Genomic DNA, 22315 nt, shown 5'->3' with positions numbered 1-22315 from the left:
CCTCATAGAGTTGGAGGTGGATGAGTGGAGAGCTCGAGAAGGAAGATGTTCTGGAAGAGAAAGTTGGAGGCAGAGCGATCCCAGGCCCCAAAAGCCTAGTGGATGATGCAGAGGGTCTTGAAGTTGATCCTTGTAGCCACTGGGAGCCAGTGAAGAGATTTCAGAGATGTAGAGATACGATCCTTGGGCTTGAGGCCAAAGACAAGTGTCACAGTCCTGTTCTGGATAAGTTGTAAAGGTCGAAGAGTAGAGGCAGGAAGATTTAGAAAGAGGCTATTGCAATAATCCAGCATAGAGAGGACCAGAGCTCTGGAGGCAGTGAGCTTCTGGGGGAAAGTGAGAAAAGTAAGAATATCTCTGAGAAGGTGCAGCTAATAGTTTGACTTCTTAGAGACATCACAGATGTGAGGAGAGAAGGAGAGGGTGGATTTCGAAGATGACACCAAGGTTCCTAGCCTCACAGGAAGGAGGAGAAAGAGGGCCCAGAGTGGGTGGCCAGAGAGAGAGAGGAAAGTACAAAGCGGGTGTCCCAATGAGGAGTATCTCGGTTTTACTGACATTAAGGCAGAGATCATTAAGGCACACCATTCCTGAATTGCGGCCAGACAGTCTGGTATGAGTGATGAAGCAGAGGTGGCTGAGGGGAGCCTGAGTGTCATCGCATAACATTGAAAATTGGAGCAGAAAGTAGCGATGCGGTGGGCAAGAGGTACCACGTAGTGGTTGGAGAGCCAGGGAGAGAGGTTAGACCCCCGAGGAACACCACACGTAGAGAGATAGAAGATATGAAAGACCCCAGTTGGACCTGAGAGGGTCAGTCAGTGAGAAAGGAGGTCAACCAGGCCAGGGCCTGATCAGTAATACCAAGGTTGTCACAGAGACAATTGAGGAGAGGATAGATTGAGGAGAATGAGGACAGAAGGGACATTAGAGTCAAGCTTGGAGAGCAAGTCTTCATGGGTGTTCAGGAGACCAGTTTCTGTGTTTCTGGCAGTTTTGAAGCCAGACTGGTGGCCATGGAGGCAGCCAACAGATTCAGTATTCAGATTAAGGTGGGAGATGGACAGCTTTTCCAAGAGTTTGCCCAGGAAAGGAATGATGGAGATTGGGCGATAGTTAGCCAGAGAGGAAGGATTGGCCAAGGGCTTCTTTCGAAGGGGATGCACAAGAGAGTGCTTAAGGGGGAGGGGAAATTTCCAGTGGCAAAGGAGTGATTGCAGAAATCGGCCAAGGCTGGAGCAAGGGTGTAGATGTGGTCCTTGATTGGTCTGGATGAGCAGGGGAGAACCTGCTTTCACAAGACTTTCGTAAAACGGACTTGTCTGGAAACATTGTCAGGGGTGAACAGGGGAAAGGAGGAGAAAGGAGGAGGAGAGATGGCCTCAGATGGGCCAGGAGTGGTAGAGGAGGAGGAAGAGGAGGTAGAGGAAGATAGGGTATTCCTATAAATACGAGAATACTGTGAGGAAGATGAGCCGTGTAATGCAGATCATTGGAGGCCAAAAGCACAAGCTGCGCTCTAGTTGTTGCAAGCGCATACCTCCATCTGGGAAAGTGAAACCGGCAAAGCAGCTGATAAAGGCACGCTGCTGGCAGGAGAACGCTGCTTCTCTCAGTATTGCCCAAGAGACCCTGGGGCTGGAGAGTGTTCTGTGAAGCCAACAGGCTTGTTGACAAGGAGAAGGGAAGCTGACCGTGAGTCAGAACACACTGTAGTAACGGCAGGAGCAGACAGAAGGCTTCTGGACATTTTCAGGTGTTGGAAGGCAGCCTGCACCTTACCGAAGCCCGAATCAATGCAGAAGAGCCCAGCGGGAACCACGAGAGGTCGAGAAGCCGAGAGGCAGAGGCGGCGAGAAGGACAGAAATGTCAAACAACTGCCACCGGCTTATCATGGTAGCAACAGAATATGCCAGCAAGAGCCGGTGAGTCCACCCAGGGGAAGCAGGGACACTGGGTGTATTGGCAGCCATGCCAAACCTGAATAATTGTTAATGCAGCACACACAAGAGAACAAGCAAGTGAGCATTGAAGTGCTAAGGCCGAGTATGCTCATCCTTTTTGCATAGACATGACTAAAGCTCAGCAGTTAAGAGATAAAAGGGGAGAACAGAACTGGTATAAGAGACTTTCAAGTTTGTAAGGGAATGCAATACACATATAAGAGAAGCCCTAGCAGGATAGTATACCAGGCAGATACAATATAAGATAAAGCAAATATAAGAGACTATCAAGCTTGGAAATGTGCGCAGAGCCCAAATTAGAAAAGCCCTGGCAGGAAAGTGTACCAGGCAAATTAAAGGTGCAAAGAAAACACATATATAAGAAAAACCCTAGCAGGAGAGTATGCCAGGAAAATTCAAGTCACATGAGTATTAATATATGAAAAGCCCCAGCAGGAGAGTATACCAGGCAGATGCAGTTTGCAAGTGTGTTCATAAAAGAAAGTCCCTGGCAGGTGAGTATACAAGGCAGATGCAAATTATGAGCATGTTCATATGAGAAAGTCCTGGCAGGACAGTATACCAGGCATGGTCAAACTGAACAGTGTGTAAAATATATTGCACCAAGAAGTCCTGATAAGGGCACATCAGCACTAGCAAAAGGCAGTGGAAAAACATTCATTAAGAGAGAAACCTGGCAGGAGAGTACACCAGGTATCCTAACAAGATAAAGACTAAGAGTCAAGTTGTTTTGTGTGCCAGTTGTGTTGTTGATCAAGAGAAAGTCAAGGAACTGACATTGATCCATATAAAACAGAGTGAAGAGAAATCCAGGGGTAAGGAACCACCCTCTGAAACAAGGAACTCTATCCTTCTGTAACTTTTGTCTTGAAGTTATGCCTGTTTTCCTTTTAAACATTTATAAACTACTAAAGGCCAAAGACATTTTCCTTTTTCACCTTAGAGTTGATTTTTAGAATGTGAGGGTCAGAATAGTACTTTCGACACAGGATGTTTTACTTCAGACTTGCTGACGACTTACAGACCCTTAGTTTTGGTTTTAGGTAGGGAACCACCTCTTAGAGCAGTGTGATGAATCCTGGGTATCCCTCAGTAAATACCTGCTTAATGTCTCCTCCCAGGTGGCCAGGGAAGACAGACGCTTCCTGATCCTGACCTCGAAGTAGTGCTCTGGGGGAAGATCACCTGGGAGGAGACATGGCTCATGGTGGTGAAGAGATCCTGTGGGATGAGACACAGTATTTGTCCTGGTACCAAGATATGTAATGGCTTATTGTCGGTATGATGTGTATAAATCACACATTGATCCTCCTGATGTGGATAAAGTTAATATTAAACCCAAAAACATCCTAAGAAAGTAAAGCCTGTTTGAGACTTGTAAAGTTAAACACCGTTCTAACTCCCAGAGGTACAGTAAAAGGAAACCTGTAAATAATGGCTACAATGAACTGTAAAGCCAGGACCATTGTGATGCAGATTTCAGCAGCCAATCCCAAGAGGGTCCTTTTCCCCCTGAATCTGAAGAGCAGAAGTTGTGCTGCAGAAAGCATGATGGAAGATGGCTTTTCCCCATGTGAACAAGCTCCATGACTGCATGGCGGGAACAAAGACAGCTTCACTGAGGAAGAGTGCCTCTTCAAAGGAAGCCAGAAGCAGTTAAATTCCTTCAACGCATGAAGAGAGGAGTGTTACCAAGTGTTCTGATCCCTTGTGCGAACACAGGCAGGCAACTGTAGCTAAAGAGAATCACTTGCATGCAAGTGAAAGCATTGGTAACAGACCGTTAATTGTCAGACAATGGAATGCCACAAAAGTAGTACTTGCGTGTTTGTGAAACCTTTCTAAAACACTTGCATACAAGTAAAACTCTTCAAAGCACGTTAATTGAATCCTAATCTGAAGACAACAGATGTAAGAGTGGTCACTTGTGCTTATAAATGATCCTGAAGGGGATGTTAACTGAAGAGTCATTTCTGAAGCAGTTTTAAACATTGTAACTTGTAACTTTGAATTTAAAGTGATTGAACTTTTAAGAATTGTGAGTTCCAGGGAACAAGCACTGCCCAAAGCCAAGAAGGGAACAATCATTGCCCAAAGCCAAGAGGGGTACACGCATTGCCCAAAGCCAAGAATAGTGCAAGAGTTGACAAAGCCTAAAGAGTTGAGCAAGCATTGTCTAAAGCCAAAAGAGACTAACAACAAGGCATACAATGAAGCTGCTCTGGTTGGCAGGACGAGAAGGGGTGAATTCAAGGTTGTAAAAGGGTGAAGCTGATTAATGGTGATTGTTCCATAATAACCGGTATAGAAATCTCACATTGCTGAAGTCAACATGTGGAAAGGTAGAATAACATCCTTAAGGGCATTCTGGTTGTTAATGTGGCAGAGAGACAAGAATGACAATGCGACTGCCATTCTGAAAGATGAATGTTCAGAGGAAGAGTGCCTTGCTTACTTGGAAGTGTTGGGAGCCACTACAGTGAATCTTGTCTTTTCTGAAAAGTTGTTGAAAGTCACAAAGTTACAAACTACTGAAGCTATGAGTAAAGCATGGCAAAGAGGCTGCCCTTCTGAAAGGTGAACGGTCAGAGGAAATGTGCCTTGCTTACTGGGAAGTGTTGAGAGGCGCTAAAGTGAATCTTGTCTTTTCTGAAAAGTTGTTGAGAAGTTACAAAGCCAAGTGGCACGCAAGTGGGCTGTTGGGCTGGGAGACTCTGGAGCCACATTGCTTTTCGCTGCACCGTTTGGACAAAAGACAAAAGCCAAAAGTCTGTTTTTTGTTTCTAATCACTGGTGCTAGCGCACCCACGCGCGCACTCGGAAGTGGCACGCAAGTGGGCTGTTGGGCTGGGAGACTCTGGAGCCACATTGCTTTTCGCTGCTTCGTTTGGACAAAAGACAAAAGCCAAAGTGAGTGAGTCTGCAAGAGGAAGCACAAGTGGGCATTTGGCTGCGAAACAGGTGGCCGCATGGTGAAATATTGCAGCCCATGCGCTGAGGGACTTTCTTTGGGACCGGTTTGGGGAACTGGGACTGGAACTGGGAATGGGACTGGGATTGGGATTGGGTTTGGGACTGGGACTGGTATTGGGATAGGGATAATAGGGGAATCCGTTTGAAATACTCACTTCCTCTTTCTCTATTGCTTCACAGAGTCTGTTTTTTGTTTCTACTGCCCGGATCCCGCTTCCGCCCGTGCACAGCATTTAATCACTGGTGCTAGCACACCCACGCGCGCCCGGAAGTGGCACGCAAGTGGGCTGTTGGGCTGTTCGGCTGGGCGGAGGTGAGGAGTCGGTGAGTGAGTGCCCCCTTTTTTTCCATACTAGGGGTTAGACCCTAAATAGGCCACCATGGCAATGGTGTTGCGCAATGGGAAAATATGCGCCATAAAAACCCCCGGGCCAATCCCGGACGTAGACACACAGGCCATACAGAGTGGCGGTATTGAGATAAAATCTAGTACGGAGGTGGATGTTAATCATGAAACCATGACCTTGGCTGAAGGACATATTGATCAGAAAACCATGATTCCCACCCGGGCTATTATTACCCAAGAGGAGATCTTAGAGGGGGGAAGGTGGATGAGGAAACAAAGGTAAAAATGGCTGCTATCAAACAGGAAGTGGAATTTGCCTATATGCACTCGCAAATACAAACAAAAATGGGTGCGCAATTCTTGGGGGAAGAGGATACCTCTTTCGTGACGGCGGCCCTCTCATTTGAGACCCAAATCCCAGCTCAATTAAGTTTTTTGAGTGTAAAAGATCTATTTGATCAAAAAACAATTGAGGGGACAGAGAATATGCCAGAGGAAATAAATATCGATGTATCTATGATGGGGCAAGCAGTAAGAACGGAATTGGGGAGGCGAGCTAGGCTCTCAAGGGGCCCCTCGACACCTGTAAATGCCTCCAGAAATGGGATTGACCAAGTCCATCTATTTAATACAATTCCGAAATTGAGTTCGGCTACATCATATAGATTTTTCTCCTCAAATGCTACATTCCCGCTACCATCTGCCTCAATTTTCACTAATACCCAAAAAGGTTGGGGGGAGGAAGAGAATAATGTTATAGAGGTGCAGGGGGCCTCCATACCAAAGGGGAATCTGCCGATCCCTGTACTGTCAACCCATGCTAAGACGTTGCCAATTTTGGGAGCCTCCCTCACTAGTTCGCCCATCAATGACAGTAATGCCAAATTTGAGGAGTCACTACCAGTATTATCTAGAATATTAAACCTCCTAGATAAAGGCCATGAGCTTACCCATTGGGAGATAAACGATCTGAAAAGGGTTGCTTTTGATACTCAATTAAAACTAACTAGAGTAGAAGGTTTTCTCATGGGCAAAGATGAAAGGATGGCGTCCTCAAAAGAGAAAGAACCCATACAAATCCTGAAAACAAATAATTCACAAAGCACTCAAACCCTGGTTAGTGGAAAGGAGACTGTGAGCTATGCTAGTGTGATACCTGTGGGGATTGCAACAAACCTACCAAAGGAAAATAAAAAAACGATGAGAAAAAAGAACAGAAATTGGAGCCAGAAGGGGAAAAAAGGATCTTGGAGGCCCTGAAAGAGCTATCAACGAAAATTTCTATTTTAGAAAAGGGCCTGTTAGATCTACCTGGAAAACTGGTACCCTTAATCCCTGTGGGACCAGTAAGGTCCCTCCAGGATGAAAACCCTATTCTCCCCTCTCCACCTGACAGTCCATCGGCACTTGTAAAATTGATGGAACCTGTTGATGGTGCAGGGGCCCTGGTCGATGAGACAGAAAAGCAAAAGGAGGAGGGGAGTCCGATGGGGAACGGCTTCTTCCTCTCAAGAAAACAGAAACGATTGGCGTTAAAGGCAAGCAAAAGGCTGATGAAAAAGGGACGGATGCCTGCTAGATCCGAACTCTGCAAGCTAGATTTGAAGGCTTCCCCGAATGAAGTTGCACTATCCGATTTAAGACAACTTAATGAGGAAAGTAGGATGGCCTTACAATTAAATGCTGCTGACACCTCGGAACACCTGCTCCCTCCTTTCCTCTCTCTCTCTCTGGCCACCTACTGTGGGCCCTCTTCCTGCTCCTACCTGTGAGGCTAAGAACCTTTGGATCATCTTCAACTCCACCCTCTTCTACTCCCCTCACATCTCAGATGTCTCTAAGAAGTCAAACTATCTGCTGTACCTCCTCAGAGGTATTCTTCCTTTCCTCACTTTCCCCCAGAAGCTCACTGACTCACAGCTCTGGTTCTCTCTAGGCTGGACTACTACAACAGCATCTTTCTGAATCTTCCTGCCTCTACTCTCCGACCTCTGCAACTTATCCAGAACAGGATTGCAAGATTTGTCCTTGGTTTCAAGCCCAGGAATCGTATCTCTCCAGCACTGAAATCTCTTCATTGGCTCCCAGTGCCGGCAAGGATCAAATTCAAGAACCTCTGCATTGCCCACAAGGCCTTCTGGGGCCTCGGACCGCACTACCTCCAACTTTCTCTTCCTAAACACCTGCCTTTTTGAGCTCTCCGCTCATCCACTTCTAACTCTGTGAGGGTCAGTCGCTTCTCGAAGCAGAGTGTTGGGGCAGATCTCTATCCTTGGCTGGGGCCTCCCTCTGGAACAGTCTCCCTGCCTCCCTCAAATTTAAGCAGAACCACCTCTGGTACCGGAAGCAACTCAAGACCTTCGTCTTCGCTTCCGCGTTCTCTCTTCCTCTCTCCTGCTGATGTTCCGACTGCTCCAAACACTGGTCACCTGGATACCCTCTGTACTTGGACCCAGGCTTTGACATGTCCAATTGCACTTTGCACTGCCTCATGGCTCCCCTAGCACTTGCGGTCTGTATCTGCAACCCTACAGTCCCTTCTCTCTGCACTTATGAGCCACCCATTGGATGTGGTTTTTGAGTTACTTGCACTGAACCACACGCTGGTTGCACTTTAGTTACCTGCACTTCTAACTCCCCCCCCACTGGGACTTTTCCCCTTCCACTTCCCTGCACTTGCGCGATCCGAATGACACAGTGCCTAGTAAGATCGTTGTTTGGTCCTCCCTTTGTTTCCCCCTTCCTGTCTTGCCGTGCCTAGAAACACTTGTGTACAGGCACATTATAAATGCCATATCATGCCATATCATTATATGTACCTCTGTCCCCGGGTCTCCCACTCTCCCTTTTACCTTCTTTGTAATAGGGCTGTGTCACCTGATTGGTGTTCTACTTCTTTCTTCTTGAGGTGTTGTCAGGACAACTCTTGGGCTCGCTTTGCTTTTGTCCTGCCACACGCTTCAGCATGTTTCCTCTTCAATGCTATCAGCACAGATAAGGGTTTCCTCTCTTTCCCTATCTCACTCACCACTTTGCGGGTCCCTCTTAGGATTCCTGTCAAGTTGACAGACTCTCTTTAGTCTGCCCGACTAACAGTGCAACTCGCACACCTTTTCCTTGCAGTTGCTCTCCAGCCTCTATCTCGTCCCTCCTGGGACTCATATCAGGTTGACAGAATCTCTCTGGTCTGCCCTTTCGAATAGTGCAGCTCAGACACTTGTTTCCTCCAGCCTCTCCAGGGCTTAGGAAGTGGCATCCATCCGAGTTTCCCAGTTCTCCTGACACATCTGGTTTGAAACTCCCGGGTCTCTCTTCCTCTTGCTTGGGCTCCTCTTTCTGTTTTTAAGAGGTGCAACTGGGGCTTCCCCAACAGACCCTCATCGTCCTTTCTGAGTGTTGCTTGAGTATTCTGTGTCACTCGAACTTTCTTCTTCTTCCGAGTATTAGTAGTTTCTTCATATTGACCCCCTGGTTTTATGGCCCAGTGACAAACAGTAGCTTGTTCCTCTTGTTCTTTCTGAAGCTTGATTGTTGCTGGTGCTCTGTGATTGAGGTGGGAAGGGAGTTACTCATCCGAACGGGATTCCTTGTCTCCACAGCGGGAGTCTATCCCGATGAGGTCCTACTTACCTCTTGCGTATGGGCTCACCTCCCTAGCCTCACAGGAAAAGGCTCCCCCCCTTGGGAGAAGTGACTGAATCCCACAATTTGTCACAACTCTTACTTCAAGTGTCAGTCATAAGGTTATCTTGCATGAAAATCTCAAATTGTAAGCTTACAAAAGTAAATTAAAGATGCAGTTTAAGATGCAGCTCTTACAACCTCTTTAATATTTTACAATAGTTTTTTGTATTTATACGTAGTGTGATACAGTTAAAATAACTTTGCATACAAGAGATTTTAAAAGGTCATATAGAACAACAATTAATCAAAGACAATAATATCAACGTTTCCCATAACGGAAATATCTAATACAATTCTCATCATTATGAGCATACTTAAAAGTACAATTCTTCGCTAAGATGTTTACCCAATATACTATCTCACTTATATATCCTTATGTCATTATAGTTGAAAATGTAGGTTTTGAAAATGTAGGTTTTATCACTTTATTCATTCAGTCCTACATTCATCTTCATTAGGATACTTGTTTTACTCTAACCTTGAATTAAGACAGAATGATAAATATTTTTATTAAGTAATTGCTCTTGAATCACACTCCACAATTTGATAACGGGGAGTGAAAAGAACAATTGATTACGCCCTATCCATCGTAGCCAGAAAGCTTTAGATTTCATGGTGTCCAGCAAGTTGAAAAACCCATCATAAAATCTTCAGTATAATCCCACCAATCCACTGCACCATGTTCATAAGGGACTGATAGTTTCAGATGTAGTTTTCATATTACATATCCTACATGATTGCAACTCTTTGGGAATATTATAATGATACCCTAGAAAAAGCAGCAGATTAAAACATAGTTGCAAATAAATCCTTCTAATTCTTTAAAAACGAAACTTAATTAAATAACTCTGTGCTTGTTTAAAAACATAGGTTGAGGTAATGAGTTCTTGTAAATTCTTGAGCTTCTCAGCTGCTATTATATTAGCCTGCTAATCCCATCTTTCAATTTTTTCCATGATTTCTTTTTTTATTACTTTCAAACATACTGCACTGTTGTATCCCATGCTGGTATATTGTGCTATTATATCTTTTTACAAATAGTGTAATTTCTTCCTTCATATTCCACTGTGTAGTAGTGGCAACTGTTTCAGGCCCTGCTTTGTGATGATACAGAAGAAATATAGATGTGTCTACTGTGTATCTGATGTTTCATTTGAGGTCACTGAAATTGCCATGTGCACTGTTGGTAATCTGTCATCTAAAGTATTGCAATATTTCACGGGTTCCCGAACAGAAATGTTTTAAATCCAATGGCTATTTATCCAATTCCTCTAAAGTTTGTGCTGTAAAATGTACCATTTTGTCCTGTTATTTAAAATAAATTCTTATGAGGAAATCCACTCTGATCCCTCCTAAGTGGTTTCAGCATGGCTCACTTCTCTTGCTCATTTGCACTAACTGTTTTACAAATCCACCAACTGCCACTGTACACGCTCATGCATCCAGTTTTCCTAGGTCCAGTGGGGCTGAATATGAAAAATTCTTTAAAATCTCACCTCTCCTGACACCGGAGTGCAGGGTAAAGAAATTGCTGCCTTCCCATGTGTTCCACCTGTCAACCTCTCCTGCAGTGCTTCATTACCGGCCTCTGTGTACAGAACTGCTGTTACAAGAGACTCTGCTTCCACTGGCTTCCACTGAGCCTCTGCAATGGTATCTTCTACAGAATGGTATTCTGTGTTCTACAGAATGGTATTCTGTGGCCGCTCCCCTCCCCAAAGTCTGAGTACCTCTGCTGGCATCGAAGGCACTTTCAGTGTGTGGGACTCCACTCACTGCATCCAGCCTGGAGATCCACTCCCACCACTCAGCCACCAACTTCCAGAAGTTAGCTCCCCTCCATGGATTCACCACATGGGTCTCATAACTACATGGCTGCCATCTTGCAACCCGCCTCTGGCCGTGATCGGCTCTGATCCAGCTGCTGTATCCCAACCACTGGGGGGAAAATTCATGACACCTTTGGAACCAACACCTTTCATCTAGTGAAATTCACCCTTGTGCAAGCTACTGCCCTACATGGGAGCACTAGGGTGGCAGTTTCCAAGCAGAAAGCCTATAGCCGTATTGAAGAGCGACCGTCGTCTGTGTTCCCAGGAGGTCATTTTAGCAAGAGGATAACTCGGGCTCATGTTGCTGTGCCTCAACAGAGGGTAAAGAAGATTAAGAGTGTATTAAATATTAAATATTCTGACAACCTTTGGTCAATAGCAGAGCTAAATCAAAGCACTCCGTACCCAAGAATGACAGAAAAGCAGCGCCCCGCCCCATTGGTGGGTGTGGAGGTGGGGCAGGTGAAGGGGTGGTGTTTGGGTTGGAATAGTTTCTTAATTTTGGAAGTACGCTCAACAATGGGCTTGTAGGCTACATTTGTAGTGACACACTTCGCTCTCTGTGTCTGCAGAACTGGGAGCTGACATCCCACAACAGAGATATAGGGAGTGGTAGTAGACTAGAGGGACCCGCACCCACGGGCAAGGCAAACATGGAGCGAATGACAGCATGACAGCATATGCATACAGTTAGCAGTAACGAAGGAAATAATGAAAGATTGCGCTTATATCCGGTGTAAGAATGTTAATTCCCACATCCATGACTGAAGAGTTTCTCACAAAGGTAATGAAATTGGGACCCAAGTGAATGAGAGCGAAACTGAGTTGGAAGCCAAAGAACAACAGGGACTCCAATGCAGTGCATAGTGAAGAGCAAAAAGACACCAACATGGTGCATTCAATGTCACGGCTACCACCATTCTTGCCCTCTTGCGGCTCACATGAGCCAGATAAGCATGCACTTCAAGGGTTTTTTTTAATAAAAATTTGATTGATTTTCAAAGTGAGAAATAAAAACAACAAGCACATAAGCGATTTGTGCAAGTGAAAATTAACAAAAACACTACCAAATAGGCATACATACTGCATTTCATAAACAACCTCCTGGCCTAAGATGCATATCACTTATCCATATTTTGTCATTCTGTAAAGGTTCATAGATGTGAAGGCGGAGAGAATCCAAATACATATACAAATAATGAAGGGGGCTCGTGTCTCCCCAGGAAGACTCTCTACCAGGGGGGTGGAACAATACGTGCGATGGTAAAGGTGTACCTCATCCTGAGCTTTTTGAGAAATCCATTATATATTAATTGTCCCTCAAGTAAATTCATTTCTGGTACCATATTTAGCAAAGATTCTTATGTTCGATACATTAATGGACCTCCTATGTGTCTCCTGGCCTCACCTGCCTCCCCCACCTTGCTACCCCTGGTCTCACTGGGCTGCCAGCAGAGTAGGGGTTCGTTTCAGTACAATTATATATCCAATCCACTATTTTGATCCTTTCTATATCCACATATATATCCCCTTACTAAGAATATGCACTCCCTCGCATCTATATTAAATGTACTCTTCAAATAGTGCCCAGAGAATATCCGCTGTGTGGGTACCAGAGTCTATTCGCTGTGTGGGTACTGTAGGGGAGGCATGGTATCACAAGTATGACACAGACACAATAGGTACAATTTGTAAAAACCTTTATTGAACTTTCTGGGTTTGGAAAACTCCTATTCTGCCCTATAACTAACATGGGAGTAGTCGCAACCATCAAAAGATAAACAAAACAATCCTAGTAGAGTTCGTCAAATCAAAACGTCCTATGCTAACAAAACCTAATGCCTGCCCTATCTATTGTACAAAAAGTGTGTAAAGGGGAAATGTATGCAAAGGAAAAATCAGTGTTCAAATTAATAAAGGTAGCTGAATCAGCTCTCCTCCCCACGTAAGACCACACGGAGTAAGGCAGTCCTTGTAGACAGGATGGCTTGGGTTCTCAGTACAATAAACAGTTCTAAAACGGATCGAGACCCGCCTGGCCTTACACATTTAAGTCTCTCCTTCCACAACCAAATAATGTTTCAACAAAAAGGATCACGTGGAGCCCCCTCTGTCTGGCTCAGACCTCTTCAAAACACAGTTCACATGGGTCCCCTTCTGTCGGGCTCAGACCCCTTCACAAACACAGTTCACGTAGATCCCCTCTGTTGGGCTCAGACCTCACGCTGGTCCCCCTCTGTCGGGATCATACCTTTAACAACAAAGTTCCACAATACTTGCAAGGGGTACTCCCTTCCCCACGCTTAATATTCTTTGGGTTTCCCTCCATCGGGCTCAGATCGCTTTTGGATGTCGAAGACTCTCGAATGTGCATGGCTTTCTTTACAGACCTTCAGAGGACCACTTCAACTCAAGGTCACTTTTCAGCTCAGCTTTTTACTCTCCCTTTCACTCTCTGTTAATTTTCCTTATTTCTCTTTTGCACGTTCCTTCACTTTTATTGCTACAAATACTATACCTTTCACAGAGACTTTAGAGTGGGCTACTTCCTTTTGCCGGACCACTCCGTAACTCAGTATCGCTGATTTCACAGCTGTCCTTATTTCACAAGTTCATTCACAGGTCTGCCTTTCTTCACGTCTCGTCTACAAGTGTGCAGCCTTCACTTGTGATACAATGTTGCCACTTCAAACTTTCTTTAACACACAGCGGTCTCTCAGGTTACTTGCCAACTCATGACTGTGTGCGCTTCTCTCTTGGTTTTACGATTTCCCATTCACGAGTCAAGGTTAGTACCACAGGCTTGGCCTCCCCTCCTCAACTCTGGCGTTCACCTGGGAATGTCGCTGGCGTCCTTGAAACACAATGCAATCTTCACTTCCGGTGTCTTTCGCGGCCTGTCTGAGAAAACGACCTCCAGTAGGGAACTCTTAGGGTTTTCAACCCCCTACTCTCGTCCCTTGGTCAGTCGCTCTGCTCACGTAGGTTTGCCTTCGCCCCAGAAGTCCTGCTCGTGCTCAGGTTCCGCCTTGCTCAGAGTGTGTCTTTTGGTGTTGCCTTTTATCCGTGTGACGAGAACTAATTGGTATCAGGTGAATGCACTTGAAGTCAAGCGCCTGACTCCTCCTGACCCGCTTAACATGACATGTTCAGTACAATGTATGAGAGTTAGTCTTGTTACTCTCAGTTACCCTCTTCCTCTGCCCAGTGTTTGTGTAAAAAGGGGGGGGTTACTGAACGGAGATTGTCGGAAGCGGCCGTCTGCAGATTGAGAGTGAGAGTGTGCATTCGAGAATAAGGTGCGGCTTGGCAGTCATCCATACACGTTGAGAGGTCCTTTCGTCTATTCTGAGTGGCGAGCACTGAGCAGTCAGCAGTGAGCAGCGAGCGAGTGAGCGAGCCCGAACTGTTTGTGCCTGTGTCTTTGTGTCTCTGTGCCCTGTGCCTCCGTCTGAAGTTTGAGCCGCGTTAGAAGTAAGTGTGCAAAATAAAACAAACAAACAAGTAAGGCTATCCCACATAACGTGAGATATATGGTGAGAACAGACTGAGGAGACCGCTGGTAGCTCTGTGCATCAAGCTCTGAGTCTCGAGCAAACGAGGGTAAGAGCCCCGGGGAAGCCCCGGTGTGGCTAGCTGCATGTCTCTCTCTCTGCATTTCTCTCTCTGCTCTGCATGCCCGCCCACCGCCACCTCCATGAGTGTCAAGGAGGTGTCAAGGAGGCAAAGCAGCGAGGCGTGAGTTCTCTAGCAGCCTTGTGACAACTTGTGGCTTGTGACAGGAGCTAGTAATAGAGCTGAACTCTGCGGACCACTCCGCTTCTATTAATCTAACTTTGTGTCTTTCAAGAAAATTAAATCAGCAATCTAATAAGATGCTGTGTCTCATTGTTGAACAGTGAAGCAAGCTTTAATTTTGCATAAAAAACTTTATTGAACCAAGTATCTGGGACTGTCTGTCCAGTGTCACGGGACGCCCATGGTGTTCCTGTTGCCATTGGCCGCATAGGTGGAGACTGCGGGTAATTCCTTTGACCCACGCGGTCTTGCTAGGCAGCAACTGACTTACTGTAAACGTCTGGTGGGCGGTGCCTGTACCGCAAGCGGTGGTCATATTGTGATTCACTGTGGAATTGTGTGGCAGGCCAGAACATTGTCCAAGAACTGTTTGGATTCTTCTACTTAAGCGTCTGCCAGCGTGTTTTTACTGCCCCAGGCCGCATTGGTGGGGACTGCGGGTACTAACTTTGACCCACACGGTTCTGTTAGGCAGTAACTACCTTCTTGCAACGTTGTGCAGAGTGGCACCTTGACCGTTGAACCCACAGTGCTCCCTCCTTGATTTTGTGAGCCTTGAAGCTGAAGCAGTGGATTGGGAGCACTCCCTCTGACTGACTGTCTATCTGTGTCCACCCTTTCCTGGGCTGGGTCTGTGTGTTTTCACAGGTAACAATAGTACACATGTCTAAAACATGCAACCTAAGAAGTTCAACAGTAGAAGATCCTGCAACTACTAAACTGGATGCTTTGAACCTACCGATTCCATCACCTGTTGTCATAGAAGGAGGTCCATCATTCTTTGGACCATATAAAAAGGGGGCAGGGCTGTTATTATTCAACACAGAGCGCCTTTGCTAGCGACCTCCAGCATCCAACAACTTCTGGTTTGAAGTTAAATAGTGGAGGTCTACCAAACAAAGGCAAATGCCTCTACTTCTTTCAATCCCCCACTTAAGGACCTCCTGTGCTCTGACCACAATAATACCTTGACAGCTACCACAATGAAGTCTGCAATTGAAAACTTCTTCCCAACAATCCCATTAAACAATTTGCCTCTGACGACCCACTTGAATGAACCTATGCATTCACCTACCTCATTGCCGAGTGAAATAGGGCAAGAAAAAATCTCAGGGACCGCCATCGACTCATCTTATGAATTGAATGAACTGTCAGCCTTGTGGGAAGAAGTTCAAGGCCGGGAAAAGGGGACTTCCAAAACAATAGGTACTCAAGAGGATGTTGCTACTAAACATCTCTCGCCAGTGATGAAAAATGACCAGGGGATTGGCTCCAATTCGATAGTAGCCCTTAATTTTGTTCTGAGTTCCCTGGTGAAAGCGTTTGAAAGCATTAAGCTGGAGGTTCAGCAGCACACTGGAATCCTCTTAGAAATAACAAAAGAGTTGGATGCAAACAAATTGTCAGCGATTGCTTTACAAACAGCAGTCAACAAATTTAAGTTTGAAACAACTTCCTTGCTGTCGACCCAAATGTTGATCTTTTCAGGTACAATTGACTCATTGGGCCTCATTACACGGTGGGCGGTAACCATGGCTCTATTACCAAGGTGAGCGGGGGCGGTAATTCCCCATTCACCAAGGCACTTCCCCATTCTCATTTTTGCCCCCATAGGGCATAATGGGAATGGGGAAAGAGCCAATTACGGTACCGTAATTAGCACCGAGGTCCCTTTGCGGCACCCTACTTTAACGGCTGGTAAAACCGCCATCGACTCATCTTATGAATTGAATGAACTGTCAGCCTTGTGGGAAGAAGTTCAAGGCCGGGAAAAGGGGACTTCCAAAACAATAGGTTGGTAAAACCAGCCGTTAAGGTCGGGTCCCGCAAAGGGAACTCGTAGTAAGGCGGTAAGGGTTTACCGGTACCCGTGCCCTTACCGGTACCGGTAAACCCTTACCGCCTACCGTGTAATGAGGCCCATTGTCTAGTCACCTCTACGCTTTCCAAGGGGAGAGGGATTGTCGGAACATCGCACTGGAAGAAGCAAGTATCCAGAAGGGGCTCTTAAAGTGCACTGCGTGCAACTAAAGTTTCTCCCGACTGCCAAATTGATGGAAGCTGATGACATTCCGCTCTTGGCTTCCATGATTGAAGAGTTTATCCGGTTAGCTCACCTGGCGGAGGAGGACTTACCGGTTGACAAGATCGGTGAAAGTGTAATAATAGTTGATTCTCCTATTACCAATAAACTTTAAAAAAAAGTCTAAGAAATCTAATGGGGAAACGAAGAAATGAAGGAAGAGACAACAAAAAGCATTAAGGGAGCAATCTAATTAAACGGCTCAAGTCCCCACTAAAAAATGTAAACTAAAAAATATTGGGTCTAAAATGAATCATTCAACTAAAAATTTGAAAGACAATAATCCAAGGCCCTCAACTGAGGAGTGTAGTAAAGATGCAAAGGTCTATAGGGGGAAGAAACAAAAGAATCTTGCAGTCCCTGAAATCCCTGTAGTGGTTCCTAGAGAGCCATTACCGGCTAAGAATAGAACCTCAGTGGGAAGCCAAACAGACAAGCTGGAGCTGCAACGGAAAATTGCTCCAATCTTCCTTAAAACGAAAAAAAAAAAAAACAAGAAACTCTAACTTCAGCAAAAGTGAAAATAGCGCCTATTTTCCTAAAAGCTTCCAGGGCAATAAAAGTTCCCACTGCATGTCCTAGGATCGAGACTGTTCTGCAGGCTGTGGCTGCGGATGCGAACCATCTACCCCAGTTAAATCCATCAAATGAACTAATATCCCCAACTCAAGCAAAGGGGGTAGTCGATTATAATGGGAGGTCCGAAGCGATTACACTGCCTCAATCGCTTTTGGCAACTAATGTGGCTCATCCACAATTGCTGAATAAAGGGGTCTGTTGTGACCAGGCTGGGCTTACAATCTTCGTCTCGAATCAATCAAAATTTCAAACTGATCCTCAAACAGTTAACCGCTCACGACTCTTAAAGGAAATGAGTTTCATCCCAGCTTTATGGTTGATATCTACCGCGGATATTAAGCAATTGAGCTTTCCCTGCTATCCAGATGTTAGCGTTGCAAAATTGCAAATTAATTCTAAACTAGCTTTTGAGAGTTTTGGGAGCAGAAGCTGGCTGGTCAACAAGAGGATTTTCAGTTTCAACGTCGGCACCTGAGATGGTCACAATAAGGGCGCCGCAGGGCTCTCTGAGCCAATGGTCTAATCCCCAGGGGGCTCAGGACAATCTGTTTTTGGCTGACCCAAAAATGTGGGAGTGTATTCCAGAAATGGGTTTACCTCAGCAGAAACTCTAACAACGGATGCTGTGAGATGCTTATCATGGAATACAAGACGCACTAGCTTTCCTATGGTGGATGCTAAAAAACGTTACATCTTTCAGAGTTTACATTTAATTTCTTTGAGGAAACTATGTGTGTATTGAAGGTTTTTCGGCTTATCAAAGGCGCGTAAAGGGTGAAAGGGTCGCCCGTCAGGTGGTTTGATGGTTCTCTGTAGTAATGATATTTTTACGTCATCTACTCTCCTCTGGAATAAGGAAAATGGCATCTTGGTTGTTCAAATGAAAATGTGTAATGAGGAGTCGACTTCCAGTTGGATCATGTTTAATCTTTACTGGAACCCGAAGGCCTCCCAGTTGGTTGAATTTCTGGGCTCCTTATCAGATCTTATCAGATCTTATGGTGGAGTTTACCTCTGAATTCCCAGATGACTATATGATTGTAATGGGGGATTTTAATGCCCAATGTGTTGAGACGCAACAGGACAACTTAACAGTAAAGTTTTAATGGCTATGCATGGTGTAATTTTATGTCAACTTGGGATCTGTTTATGTTTGAATGGGAATATTAGGGGGGACATTCCCAGTAGACCAACCTGGAAGCGGGATTCCAAATGCTCCACTATTGATTACATCTTCCTTTGTAAATCCCTCTTTGACCACTGCATAGATTTCCAGATTACGGAGGGAAATTTTGATGACCATAATATGTTAGAAGCTACCACTAAACTATCTCAAAAAAAGCAAGTTCAGGTCTTTCAAGAAATCTTAACTGTAAATAATGCGTGTAGTTAAGTTTGAGCGAGGGGGTCGCTCCCTTACTGGTCTTCTCCAGTCATCTTTCACTGACCTTTCTCCTATGCAACTTGAGAGGGTGTGTCAACCCTCAAGATTCTGTGACTTTCTGTGGGATTTAAATCCGCCATTTATAGGCCAAGGTAGGTAGGATGATGGAGGATGAGGCCCACGAATTATCCCACGAATGATCCCTTTGATCTCATAGTTTATCAAAGAAAAAAAATGAACAATAGGCACAAACAGTCTCTAAAACTTTTGGAATATGAATTAAAAGCAGTTACTACAAACAAAATCGTTTTGGTCCTTGAAAGGTATGAGAGAACAAAGAAAAGGGGAGGAAATGTTAAGAGCGGTACGTGCCAAAAACTCTAGAAATGTTTGGTCGATAGTGAGATCATTTGGGGGCCCACCTATGATCAGCAAGAAACAGTAATTCAGGAAGCCTCTTGGATATGACATTTTTCGGGCCTTTATGGCCTTTCAGGATGCCAGGCTCCCAAGGTCATCTGTAGCACTCAGTGGTCCCTTAACTTTACGACTTAGGATATTGAATTATTGATTAAAAAATCCTCGGCCTCTAGGACAACTGGGCACAATGGTCTGAGCAATGCTATCTTTAAACTAAACCCAGTGTTTTGGTCCAATGTTCTCAAGATCCTGTTTGATAATGTTATTCTCACACGACTACCCCCAGAGTCATGAAGAAAATCCATCATCATTCCCATCTATAAAAAGGGGGATAGATCAAATCCATCTAACTATCGGCCTATTTCCATCTTAGATGCTGACGGGAAGATCTTCTCTGATCTCATTCTATCTGAACTGGAGAACTGGGCAGAGGCAAAAGGTATAATCCCGAAACAACAGACGGGCTTCAGGAGGGGGCTCACCACTTCCTTAAATACACTTTTTCTGGGATGCCTGTCCTCTGATTCCCTTGATAAGAATGGGTCTCCTCTGTTTGGAGCCTGGCTTGATCTCTCACAGGCATTTGATTCCATCATTAGGAATAGATTGTGATTAAAACAAAAGCGGTGGGGGATCCTGGAGTCATTACCTGCTAAATTGCTGGAATTACATGAAGGCTCATCCTTAAGACTGCAGCTGTCCAGGCTGGGGGCTCTGTCTCAATCTGTTTTGATCAATAAGGGGTGTGCATCAAGGATGTCTGTTAGCCCCTCTCCTTTTCATCCTCTATCTTTCGGATTTAGGGGAATGGCTGGGGGATGCTGGGTTGGCAGCCTCCAGATTGGGGAACAGGAAAATAAACTGGTTAGCATACGCTGACGATATTGTCGCGTTTGATCAAACCCAAGTTGGCCTGCAGCAATTACTTGATGTCTGGAGGTGTATGCTAAAGCCAATGACTTAAAAATAAACCCTGAAAAGTCAGAGATAGTGATCTTTAAGCATCCCCTCAGAAAAATGTAATCCTTTCCCTGGCAGTTGGATAAGGCAATAATTCCGGTATATAAGGAAGTGACCTATTTAGGATCAAAATCACTGCTTTTCCCATTAGCATGAGCGTATCCTCACAATTGATCTAAAGGTAGTTAACTTAATTGCTCAGATGAAAAAACTCTGCTTGCAGTTTTGTAAATGTTCTCTTCTACCGCTGGTAACATTTTATGTAGGGAAGGTTATGCCAGTCCTTCTCTTTGGCATGGAATGTAATCTGATGGTTTACCATTTGGACTGGGACAAGATTGAAAGCAAAATCTGGAAGATGTCCCTGGGTTTTCCAGACTGTGTTCCGATTTCCTGCCTAAGATTTTAACTTGGCCTTACCTCCCTGAAGATTTGGTTGGAGTGGAAATGGTTCTTATTCTATAGATTGATACTTGCTCCCCCAAAATCATCATTGTATGAGACTCTAGATCTTACTATGAGGAAATCTGCCAATCTTTTATTAAACACCTTGAAAGAGCGGTGTGTTGACCTTCTTACTCTAAGCGACCTGGACTCTGTTACTCTTATCCAAAATCCAGGTAAAGCAAAGGAAAGTCTCCATCGAATGGATTGGATAAGAACTGTGAACAAAATGAGGTTGGCTAAGCTATCTTCATCCCCGCTTCTAATTGACAAACCGAGTTCTCTACTCCCCCAATATCTTATGAAATCATCCAACTCACATACACAAATGGACTTCCTACGTCTTAGACTCAATTTGCTTCCAACTATGGAAATCCTCCATGTTCGTTTTAAAAATCTCTATCCCTCTGATTTATGCCATAAGTGTAGCGCTAAAGTAACTTAGTTGATCTGTCATCTTCTGATGGAGTGTGCTGGGACCTGGTGTGTCAGAGTTGCAAGACTCAAGCATTTTGTGCATGATCACAACTTTTTATCTTCAGACATATTTTGGGACAGACTAATTTCTGGCCACGAAAGGTTCCTCTCATTTGAAGTTGTTTTGATTTTAAAAGAATTGAATTTGATAGATAATGGGGTTATTTTGAACAGTCTGCCAATGCTGTGAAAGTTCTTTGTTTTAGCTGCTGTTAATTTTTCTTATCTGCTCTTGTGTACAAAGCTTATTTTTCTTTTATTCTTTTATGTTCTTATGTATTTACTTGATTTTCTGTTTTATGTATACTGTGTAAAAAGTCATAGTTCTTTATGGCTAATGCACAATAAAAAAAATAAAAAAGGGGGGGTTGGAATATCCTACAAAATAGCACAGGGTAGATGAACAAAAATGGGGGAAATACTGCGTCTCACCATTGACTGCCTCACCCCCACTTATGAAGACCCCTCACCCAGGTGATCCTCCCGCACTGGTCCACCCCCCGGGTCTGGATCCAAATGCGATGGCCTTGCCCTGGCCACCTGAGAGAGAGATCCCCAGGCAGGAGGATTTAACACCATTTTAAACAGGGGGGTCTGCACCCAGCAGAGAGAGACTAGTGGTCGGTGACGTCCTGCAGGGTTGACCCCACATGCTGACTGGGGTGCGTATAGCCCAACTGAAGGGAGTGCCAGGTCATCCTGAAGGACCTGTGCTCTTTGTGACAGCACAGTGAAATCTGGTTAGCGGGCACGGCCTGGTCTGCGCGCTAGGCACTGAGGCCAAAAAGGCCTTACTGAGCAAAAACATTATCAAAGCTGTTGTTTGTAGAAACCCCAGGCCACCCCAGTCACTCAAGCACGCACCTCTACACACGAATACTCAGACACGTCTTGCTTGTCTGGGATCCCAGCGCAACTGGTGTGCACGGACTCCCGTTTATTAAACGAACATGCGTGGCTCATAACGAGGCTCGGGCATGCGTGCACGTTATACAGCTTATTGCGCTGTAACATTCCTCCTTTTCTTTAAAGAACAAAACATAATCAACATGATTATAACATGGCCCAACAAGGGCTGACACGTGGTACAATACATACTTGTGAAGCCACCGACCCAACATGGGTCATGATGTTCGTACTCGAGGACTCAGGGGTCCATTATAAAGTCTTGGAACCGTGCCAGGCACCTGCGCCCTTCCCTGCTCGGATACCTTCGACAGGCACCTTGGCTCAGACGTGGAGAGTCCATGGGTGGGGGGTCCCTGCCACTTTCACTCTCACCAGCTGCTGACCTGGCCTCCAAGTTCCTGGGCTCATTGTCCGGTTGATCCCCTTCAGCCGAGCGGTTCTCAATTTTCTTGAACTAAGAC

This window comes from Ambystoma mexicanum, chromosome 6p, assembly GCF_040938575.1.
Source record: "Ambystoma mexicanum isolate Mex_15411 chromosome 6p, UKY_AmexF1_1, whole genome shotgun sequence".
Classification (NCBI taxonomy): Eukaryota; Metazoa; Chordata; class Amphibia; order Caudata; family Ambystomatidae; genus Ambystoma; species Ambystoma mexicanum.
This window is presented reverse-complemented; position numbering follows the sequence as displayed.